Here is a 12,028-nt window from a genome sequence, read left to right as displayed (position 1 = left end):
CTGTTGTATGGTGAAATCACCTCTTCAAGAACTCCTTCCTTGAGAAAGTGTTCCACCATGGGCGTTATTCCTTCCTCCTTTTCTTTTGACAAAGGGTATTGTTTGTGAAACACAGGTTGAGCCCATGGTTTCAGTGTGGCCTTATATGGAGTGCAGGAAATGGATCCCACATCCAAGGCACTTTTTGCCCAAACTTTGTCATTAATTATTCCAGCAGGAAATGAGGGGTCTTCTTTAGTAATCATTGTCATGGCAGGGATGATTGGCATTTTGGCAGAGTGAGCCACAATACCACCTCTCTTTGTGGATTTCAAGTTGATGTTCAACTCTCCCAGGAGGTCTCTCCCTAACAAATTAACTGTACAATTGGGTATGATTCTGAATGAGTGATCTAGCAGAGTGATTCCCTGTATGGGGTCAAAAATTGGAAGAGGCGGTGTTTTATAAGTCTTGGTCAGTATCCCATTTATTCCCATGGAAGGTTCAGCATTCATTACCTCTCCCTTATAATAATCCTCACTCAGACTCGAACGAGTGGCCCCGGAGTCCAACAAAAATGGGATTAATTTGCCCTGTATATGTAAGGATACAAGGGGTTGTTCCTTATAAGAATGAGAGACAAGCGGGAATGCTGGGATACCACCTTCTGGGCACCTTCATTTATTTTGTGATTGTGTCTGCCAAGAGATAGGAAACCTCACATTCTGCTGTGGGAGGTCCCTTTGTGGTTGGCCTGGGGAGGGGCTATGCTGGGCGTGGTCCTGAGTTTCATATGGACATTGATTTCTCCAATGATCCTCAGCCCCACAGTTGAAACAACCCGTGTCCCGTCCCCTATTATTCCTCCCTCTTCCCCTAAACCGGCCTCTGCCTCGGTTATTGAAACCCCCCCTTCTCTTGTACGGCGGGTTTGTGTGGGGAAAAGGATCTTCCTGAAAATGAGTGGCCACCGCCTTGGGTATCTCTAGACATCCGGCAGCATCTTTCTCAGTCAATTTTAATTGAAATTGTTCTCTGGTACAAGTGGGCCATTCAGAAATCATCTGTTTTACAGTTAACATGACACTGGGTTTTAGATTGGACAGGAAAGTCTGAATCAGTAGACTATGCATGGTGTCTTGCAATGTCAATCCTGCCTCTTGTGTCTATGTCTCATTAAATCTTTTCCAAAAATCTAACACAGTTTCTCCTGACTTTTGCTTGCAGGCTACTGCGGTAGGGAGGGAGGATCTAGATTGGAAAGCTCATTCCATTTCTTCTGAGACCTCTCTCCACATATTGTCCCTATCATCTTCTGTGTTTAATTTATAATTTGTGGCAGTAATGTTGCCTGCTTCTAAGATGGATATGGTCCCAACATTACCCCAATTCCAAGGGGATGTTTGTCCCAATATTCCATCGAGGATAAGGCGCATATCCTCTTGTGTGTAATTTCTACCTTTACATGCTTTCTTCAAATAGCTCACAGTAGCCGTTGAAGAAACAGTGGGTCTTGGACAATGTTTGACAATCCTATTTATGTCTTCTATCTCAATGGATCTTTAATAGATTGTCTCCTATTGTCATGAAGGGCATCTGTTGTGTATTGGAATCAATACCATATTGGGTATTATGGCGTGTGTGTGATGGACTTAGCATGTCCACTATACCTAGACTATTAGCTGCTCTGAACAGCAGAGAGCCTGAACTAGCGGAATCATCAACAAGTGAGTCATCTGCTTCAGTAGTTGAAGAAACAGCTATTCCCCCTGTCACTCCCTGTGTGGTAGGAATTTGAACCACACCCTGGGAGTGCGCGGGAGTTTGAACTGTACTAGGCTGTGTGGTACAAATGTAAACAGCACTAGGTATTTGAGGGGTCTGTGGAAGTGTTGGTGCTGGAGGTGCAGTGGGGTGCTGGACTGCATAATGTCTGGCTAAAAAATCAATATCTTCTTAGAGATGGATAAAGTTTTGTGGGCTGTGGGACAGGTGGGACATATGGGGGAGGGAATGGCATGAGAGGGTGTGTGGGTCTGTCTATTTCTGACTCTAATGCATGTCTTTTAGTGGCATCTACATTTCTAGCTTTGGCTTTATTTTGTTTCCCAGTTTGTCTATGAAACCAGAGAGGGGCAAATTCTAACCAATTTTGTCCTCCTCTGGCCATATATTTCTGATCCCACGCAGGATCTCCCTCATACCATGGAAAAGCCTGTTTATCCCCCAGACAGAGACCCCTAATCATATCCATATGAAAAGTATCATTACTCCCATCACGGGGAAACGGGTCAACACTTCCCATGAATTCACTCCAGTCTGCTAATTTATCCACCCAGGGGTTAACTAGATAGTAATCTGTCCCACAGATACGGGCTACATAATCTTTACATATCTCACCAACATTTGGGGGGGGGGAGTTTATCCTTACTTCGACCACTTCCCATTTTTTACACTTACAAAGGTCTGTGTTACAAATCTGTCCTATAGGCTGTCCCAAAAGACAGGGGTCAACTTCCAAATGACAATTTACTTTATAAAAATGTCTGGACTTAAGATATTGATTGGGTCTTTCTCTAGTGGTTGACCAAAAGTGGAGATTATAACCTGGATATACAATACTTCTAATAATATCCTGACTCTGACTACCTCCCACTTTTTCTAACAATAAGCCTACAACACAATTTGAACAAGACATTTACATAGGCACCCAACTCAGTGTTGCCACGCAATCACCCCATCCAGATCATCAACCAATAAGGTTTAGCTGAAGGGGTGGGGCATGTCACACTGAAATTGACAATACCTTCAGTAACCGCTGGTCCATACACTTACCACCTGGACACTTGTGTCACACAAACAAATTATCTTATACTTCTATGCGATAGGAAGAAAAGCAAAGAGTTGCAGGACAGAACTGATCAACCCCGGACTTTTTCTGGTTTCTTCTCAAAGAAACTCTTTTCAGTCCCTTCTCTTAAGAGACTTGCAGTTCCCAAAACTGCTCCGGTCTTTCCAGAGTGCTTCCCACAGCACTCTGCGCCTGGCCACTGGCGTCTTATGACGTGAGGTCCAGTGCTACAATAGGGCATGAAATTTTTATCAGAGCCTTAACGGCAAGAGACTTATTTGGCAGAATGACAAAAAATCTTACTTACCGAAGGGTGATTATCTCATCCCGGACACGAGCCCCCAATTGAAAGGGATTGACTGTCGTTCCTCTCGAGCCACTGACCCCCGTCAGTCCCTGGCCTTGATCAGTGTCTGTCCTCAGGCCTGGAGCCCCCTCTGAGACACAGGAAATGCACACAGACACAAGGTGGTATCTCAGAAGGAACTGAATTTATTCTTCCGTGTTTAAACTTATATATGAAACTTAAAACAATGCATGGAAATAGAAGAACCAATCAATTGTCAGATATGCATAAACCAATCAGAATATTACATACGTCAGTCATGCCCAATCATTTGGCATTTATGTAAATTATTATTAAGTGCGTCAAACATGACCTTTTGTTCAGTATAGAAAGTAGACAATTTCCCTATTTAACATTGGCTATAATTATTAATAATCTTGCAACAGGATATATCCAACCGCAGACTTTCAGTCTTGTGCTAGCTAAAAGAAAAAGGGAAGTTATACCTGAAGGGAAAAGAGGAACCTTAGGCTCTTATCGAAAGTAAAAAACAGTCTTAAAACACAAATTCATCTTTAAGTACTAAGTTTTAAAATGGATACTTATCTTAAAATGGCAGAGCTTAGGCTAAGAGACAAAATGGCGGTATGGTAATGCTGAAAGGCTGATTCCTTCAGTAGCCAGCCAAGAGTCTTTCAATTCTTGTTTGAGGTATCTTTGCCCATTCTTACTTACAAAAGTCTTCCAGTTCTTTGAGATTTCTGGGCTGTCTGTCACGCACTGCTCTTTTAAGGTCTATCCATAGATTTTCAATTATGTTGAGGTCAGGAGATTGTGAAGGCCATGGCAAAACCTTCCGTTTACGCCTCTTGATGTAATCCCCCATGGATTTTGAGGTGTGTTTAGGATCATTATCCATTTGTAGAAGCCATCCTCTCTTTAACTTCAGCTTTTTCACAGATGGCATCAAGTTACCATCCAAAATTTGCTGAAATTTTATTGAATCCATTTTTCCTTCTACTCGTGAGATGTTCCCTGTGCCACTGGCTGCAACACAACCCCAAAGCATGATTGATCCAACCCCATGCTTAACAGTTGGACAGAGGTTCTTTTCATTAAATTCTGTGCCCCTTCTTCTCCAAACGTACCTTTGCTCATTCCGGCCAAAAAGTTCAATTTTAACCTCATCGGTCCACAGAACTTGTTTCCAAAATGCATCAGGCTTGTCTATATGTTCATTTGCAAAGTTCAAACGATGATTTTTGTGGTGAGGACGTAGAAGAGGTTTTCTTCTGATGACTCTTCCATGAAGACCATATTTGTACAAGTATCTCTTTATAGTGGAATAGTGTACCACAGCTCCAGTGTCTGCCAGATCTTTCTGGAGGGATTGTGCAGTCAAACGTGGGTTTTGAATTGTTTTTCTCACAATCCTGTGAGCTGTTCTGTCTGATATTTTTCTTGGTCTTCCAGATGTTGCTTTAACTTCCACTGTTCCTGATGATTGCCATTTCTTAATTACATTTCGAACAGAGGATATTGACATCTGAAAATGCTTTGCTATCTTCTTATAGCTTTCTCCAGCTTTGTGAGCGTCAACGATTTTCAGTTTCAGTTTTCTAGACAACTGCTTAGAAGAACCCATGGTGCTGATTGTTGGGGCAAGGTCAGATGAGTCTGGGCATTTAAAACCTTTGAGCTTGACATCACCTGGTCTTCCCAGACGATGATTGAGAACAATCCATGACAATGGCAGGTCTCAGATTTGCAAAGGGGGCAGTGCATGCTATAAATTCTGCAGGGTGCCCAAACTTTTGCAGATGCCATTTTTTTGTTTTCTGTTATTTTGAAAGTGTAAATGATGGAAATAAAATCTAACTTTTGTTGACATATTATAATAATGTCTAATCTGTAATTTGATGCCTTTTGGAGATTTTTCCATCTTTCCTTGGCTTCTTTATGCACATTAATACAAATTTTTAGCTGGGGTGCCCAAACTTTTGATCCCCACTGTATATCTACCAATCAATCAATTCTAATGTACTGATGGCCAATCTCAATTCTTGAGGCCCAAAAATGCCAGGACAGTACCAATACCCCCCAAATGACCCATTTTTGGAAAATAGACAGCCAAAGTTATTTAGTAAGAGGCACGGCAAGTTTTTTGAAGTTGTAAATAAATATATATATATATATATTTTTTTTTTTAACATATTGTCACCAGTCCAGTCCAGTATTATCATATAAGTGGTGTGGTGGTGATTAGGGACACTGACCTGGTGACAGTATGTAAAAATAAATAATAATTTAATTATTTTTTTCAGTTTTTTTATTACTTTTTTATTTTATTACCATTTTCAACACATGGTGCCCAAAGCAATACAATGTTACCATAGTAATATTGTACTACTCTGGGCAAGGATTTTTTTTTTTTTTTGCATTTCATTGGTTTTAGCAACCATTGTTACTGAATGAAACTGAAATAGTCTGGGGGAAGGGTTCGATTTTTGTCTTTTTCTTTTTTTCTATTGGTGTCCCCATCTGGGGAGATTCACCCTTCACCCTCTCTATGCATCCTGCAGACCACTGCCACTGGGACAGAAAGTGCGACAAAATGCAGAATGTTAGCATTTCCACTAGAGCAAGAAGTGAAATGAAATGGCGTAGTGGAGACACCTGTTCCTGTGAAAAAAATGAATTAAAAAAATTGTTTTAAGCCGCCACCCCCACGCATATTTAAAAGTAAACACGTATGTAGCATGTGCCCAGGATTTTTATATTATTGTGGATCATGTGTTTCCTACTCTAGGTGGGAGGAGGATACATTGTATCTTTCTCTTCTTGCACGAGAGGAAGAAGTAAATAAACAAATGTGTGTAAAGAAAATATATTAGAAAAAATGAAAACAAAGACAAAATTAGCTATACCATGGTACGATCTAAATCAATGCCAGGGTCAGCATTAGGGTTAAGGTAAAGGTAAAAGGTCAAGGACAGTATATTTTAAGTAGGATTTAAAAAATAAAATTTTTTTTAAAATTATTAATTAGTACTGTTTAGGTAGGATAAAAAAAGCAAAATACACACTGTTGTCTATGGGCTGTACTACGGGTACAAACAAATAATGTACACATATGTGGTATCGCTGCGATCATCAGGAGTAGGAGATATTATTTTGGGTTGTTTCTTGGTGGTAAAGCATGGTAATAGCAAAAAATACAAAAGCTAAATTTTTAAAAATAAGTTTTTGCTTTTCTTTTTAAATAATTTGAATCAGTTTCCCTTTGATAATAAAAATAAAAATCAGGAGCTATCCATTACCATTTACCACTATAAGAAAGCCCCATTTGTCCTGAAATACACCATGGTATAATGGACCTGGATACAATAAGTAGTCGCACCGATATGTACAGTTGTACTAACACTTGCCAAAGTTGCAAAATGGTGTTCAGGCATTAACATTTGTTTTACCTTTGGTCACCAAGGGGTAATGCCCCCCACCGTCTACATAAGTGCATGCACATACAAATGTAAACACGTATGTAGAGTGTGCCAAAGAAAAACTGATTGTATCACACATATTAAATATGAATGAGAGAACAATTCTAGGGCCATCATTCATGGTTAACTGTGAACTGAAGAACACCAAAACTACTGCTCCAGGCTGGTCCACCCTTGTCTGCCAGGACTATCAAGTGCTAGTCTAGCTTAGATCTAAGGATGGAGGAATGACTGCCATCCGATAAAACCATTTCTTTATTAGGACAGATCTAAAAAGACAAAACTGATGACCTGCAAAGAGCCCTTTAAAGCATCACCTATGGATAATTTGGGGTATCAAAGTTTGTTGCCATTTCAATTTTATGGCTTGACATGTTGGGTTTGTACTTGGCTCAACCTTATCTTTTATATTTCATCAAACAATGAGAATTTTTTAGTGTTTGTATACATCAAAACTAACTTATATACATTTTTTTACTAACAATAGGGGGTTTATTAAACCGCTGTGCTAGTATGCTGTAAGATAAAAATTTGAAACTAGCATCAATGTGTTCTCCAGAGTCTCTGCTTTCGGAAAATATATAATTTATTAGGAATATAAAGTCATTGTGAGCCACAAATCGTGCAGTTTAGCCGGAGTGCAAGAAAATGAAGAAAGTCTCCAGTGATTGGTCGGTCAGGGTCAGGTGACCTCCACCTGTCACTTCTGACACTAACAGCTCACTCTGCTTTGAGAGATTGGAGAGGAGGGAAGCAGGGAGACTTTGGTAATTTCTAGTCACATCCACAGCGATTTTACAGTGATTTCGTTTCAGAGAAGACCGGAGATGACGTCTGAACGCCCAGAGACAATAAGTGAGTGTTATTAAATAAATTTTTTAAACCGTTGCTATGGTTACCGTTTCTCTGTTTTGATGGGCCTGTCCCCAGCAGTGTCCCTAGGAATCTGAATGGCCCACCAGTAATCCCAATTACAGTGCTAGCCCCACCTACAAGGCCTACCCCTCCTCTAGAGGACTAGTTATTCTCCCTGTGGGTGGGGTTTGGTGTGGTAGGCCTGCCCTGTGGTTTCCAGGCCCCTCCCATATGCCATGATATAGGATGTAGTGATGAGCCTGAGGCTGGAGTCTGTGCAGACTACAAGTCCCAGCATCCCTTTGGGTATCAGGGCTGTGTGTTATCATCCCTATGCCATCATCCCTATGCAGCAATCACTGAAAGCCCTGTCTGGGGATGATGTAGGAGAAGTGTGCTGTGACAGAAATCTCTTGTTGCCCCTAGCAACCAGTCAGCCTCTAGCTGTCAGTGCTGCACCAGGCTGTGAAATGAATTCTGACTGGTTGCTAATAGCAACAATAGATTTTTCCTTATAATACACTTGTCATACAATGCATTTTTAATCCCCTAATTATGTAGAATTTGTAGAATTCATTCACTAGATCAGATTTTGGTGGATGGGGTTGTTTACATTTTGCTAGAATGTTATTGAAGTGTCCCAAGTGACATGTCATTCAGTTCTCTTCATCATTGGGGCCTTGTGATGTGGAGGCTTGAGTCCCTAATGCTGAACAGAAAACATGTCCATGTGTGAGATAGATAGATATATACACAGGGCTTTCCTTCTGGCTGAACTAGGGTCTGACACCCCCACTGATGTACGCGGGGAACGAGTGGGACTTTCTCAGCTCTCTGCAGCTGTGCCGGCCACAGAGTAAGCAGGCGGATGCATTTGCCAACGCTGCCTCTATAGTGCTGGCCGGCGGCTGCAGCAGTTCTGACAGTCTCCAGCAGAGATCTATGTGAAGCTGCCCTCTCCCTGTATAGGGTAGGGGATATGCCTTGACAGGGGAGCCAGGAACAGGCTGCAGGGACTGAGAGAGATCTGCTGCCTGTAGGTTTGCTGCCTGTGCCCACTCCTAGTGTCCTCGCTCCTCCTGGCTGAGTGCACAGTTTCCCCATAACTAATTGTTCATGTTACATAGAGAATGTGGATCTATTGTTGCTGCTGAGGAACAGTATGGGCATCTATTGTTGCTGCTAAGAGGCACATTATTGCTGCTGGGGTATCTATTGTTACTGCTGGGCTATCTTTTCTTGATGCTTGGCTAATTATTGTTGCTGCTGGGGTAACTATTCTTGCTATCTATTGTTGCTCATACACCTACTGTTGTTGTTGGGGTATATATTCTTGCTGCTGGGGTAACTATTATTGCTATCTATTGTTGCTCATACATCTACTGTTGTTGTTGGGGTATAAATTCTTGCTGCTGGGGTAACTATTATTGCTATCTATTGTTGCTCATACATCTACTGTTGTTGTTGGGGTATATATTCTTGCTGCTGGGGTAACTATTCTTGCTATCTATTGTTGCTCATACATCTACTGTTGTTGTTGGGGTATATATTCTTGCTGCTGGGGTAACTATTCTTGCTATCTATTGTTGCTCATACATCTACTGTTGTTGTTGGGGTATATATTCTTGCTGCTGGGGTAACTATTACTGCTATCTAATGTTGCTCATACATCTACTGTTGTTGTTGGGGTATATATTCTTCCTGCTGGGGTAACTATTCTTGCTATTTATTGTTGCTCATACATCTACTGTTGTTATTGGGGTATATATTCTTCCTGCTGGGGTAACTATTGTTGCTAGAAGGGGCCTATAATTCCCGTAGTCAGTGGGCGTTATCGTTCATGCAAAGATGTGTTCTAATGGCTCATGCACATGGGAACTGAGAGCTGTACTGTATAAAAACTGGGCATGTTCCTGTGCTAGCAAATAACAGGTCTTGCATTCAGCTAGTAGAAATCAATGCCAAGGTGCAACACACAGCAGCAGTTCCCATTTATTAATGCCCATCCCCCGTGGTACTGGAGTTTTGTGATTGATGTGTATAGGGACATATGCTCTGCATCCCTGTAGGTATTTGTCCCTGTATGGAATTACTGCTGGGATGTGTAAATATGAATACAGCTGCTGCGTATATCATTCTGGTATTGATTTCTACAGGCTGTTGGCAGCCAACTATACATAAGACCTATGGCAAAGATATGCCTGGTATTACACTATATGGCTCAGAGGGCCTATGTGCATGAGCCCTCAACGTCTCTGTCACCCACCAGGCACGGAGTAGTAGAGCGCAACAATATGAAGCGCATCCATGCCAAATATCGCAATTAAAGCCTCATTCAGATGGGCATTGGACCCCGTCCTGTGTGCAGGCTGCCTTTGCCTGCATGCAGCTCAGGGTGGATGCAGAAACAAACTACAGAAGCGGATGCAGATGCAGCAGCTGCAATGACACAGCCACATGTCAAAATGTGATAGCTGCGCAGCCCCAAATGCAGATTGTGTGCACACAGGGCCGTGCAGATGATCCAGATTGTGACATGCATCTACTTCTATAGGCTGTTTGCATGTAGCTCAGGCAGATGTAGAGCAATGCTAGAAGGAGGGGGCGGCTCAGACAAGGGGTTGTGCTAGGAGTGGGTAGGAGGTGGAGAACAGCCTGACCTAGAGGCAGGGGGGTGAGTAGTTCTTCCACCTATACTTTGAGGAACTTTAGACAGATTTTATATATATATTGCTGTCAATAAGGAATGCTTTCAGAAATAGAAGTGTTAATCATTTATTTTTATTAATGAACAAAATGGAAAGTAATTGAACAGAAGAGGAATCCAAATCAAATCAATATTTGGTGTGACCACCCTCTGCCTTCAAAACAGCATAAATTCTTCCAGGTACACCTGCATACAGTTTCTGAAGGAACCCGGCAGGTAGGTTGTTCCAAACATCTTGGAGAACTAACCAAAGATCTTCTATGGCTGTAGGCTGCCGCAACTCTTTCTGTTTTTTCATGTAGTCACAGACAGACATGATAATGTTGAGATCAGGGCTCTATGGGGGCCAAACCATCACTACCAAGACTCTCGTTCTTGTTTACACTGGAGATAGTTCTTAATGACATTGGCTGTATGTTTGGGGTCATTCTCCTGCTGAGGAATACATTTGGGCCAATCACACGCCTCTCTGATGGTATGGCATGATGGATAATTATCTGCCTGTATCTCTCAGCATTGAGGACTCCATTGATCTTAAGCAAATCTCCAACTCCACTTCCAGAAATGCAGCCCCAAACTTGCATGGAATCTCCACTATGCTTCATTATTGCCTGCAGACACTCATTATTGTACCGCACTCCAGCCCTTTGGCAAACTACCTGCCTTTTGCCACAGCCAAATATTTCATATTTTGACTCATTGGACCACAGCATCTGCTGTCATTTTTTTTCACGCCAGTTTTCATGCATAGTTGAGTCGCCTAGGCCTTGTTTCCATATCTTATGCATGAAAACATAGGAACCGGGGTGCAGAAAAATGGCAGCAGGTGTTCTGGGCCGATGAGTCAAAATTTGAACTATTTGGTTGTAGTAGAAGGCAGTTTGTTTGCAAAGGGCTTGGGAGCAGTACAATAATGAGTGTCTGCAGGTAACAGAAGCATGGTGGAGGTTCCTTGCAAGTTTGGGGCTGTATTTCTGCAAATGGAGCTGAAGATTTGGAGTTGGAGATTTGGTCAGGATCAATGATGTTCTCAAAGCTGAGAAATACAGGCAGATACTTATCCATCATGCCATACCATCATTGTGGTGTGTGATTGGCCCCTAATTTATTCCGCAGCAGAACAACGACACTCAAACATGCAGCCAATGTCATTAAGAACTATCTTCAGTGTACACAAGAAAAAGGAGTCCAGAAAATAATGGCTTGGCCCCCACAGAGCCCTGATTTCAACATCATCCAGTCTGTATGTGATTACATAAGGAGAAAGAAGGATTTGAGGCAGCCTACATCTAAAGATCTGTTGTTATTTCCAAGATGTTTAGGAACAACTTACCTGTCAAGTGCCTTCAAAACTGTGTGCAAGTGTACCTAGAAGATTTAAAGAATTCATGCTGTTTTGAAGGCACAGGGTGGTCACACCAAATATTGATTTGATTTGGGATTCTCTGCTGTTTATTTTTATGAGCAAAATGGAAATTACATAAACTATTAACACGTCTATTTTTGAAAGCTCTAATTTTTTTAGTGTGCTACTAGCAAATGAACCCAGCCGCTGCTTTCAGATGTACCCGCTAGGCAGCTCTACCTATAAGTCTGTGAATTATCACTCAACTTTAGAATATAGTTTCCTAGAATAAAGAACAAGCCATATACAGTATATATATATATATATATATGTGTGTGTGTAGGTGACCCTAATATGCAAACAAAAATAGTGAAGAAAACACAACTGGGGAATAATTCTAGAAAGAAAACCCAGGGGATTTACAAATTGGAAGCCCTGAGCCCACAGGATTTGAAGATAGAGAAAGATCTCAATTGTTTTATCTCCAGTATCAAGGAGGAGATAT

Source organism: Staurois parvus, unplaced genomic scaffold (assembly GCF_062004578.1).
Source record: "Staurois parvus isolate SC_StPar_1 unplaced genomic scaffold, SC_StPar_1.0 ptg000018l, whole genome shotgun sequence".
NCBI classification, from domain to species: Eukaryota; Metazoa; Chordata; class Amphibia; order Anura; family Ranidae; genus Staurois; species Staurois parvus.
The sequence above is the reverse complement of the archived record's forward strand: the minus strand, read 5'-3'. Positions refer to the sequence as shown.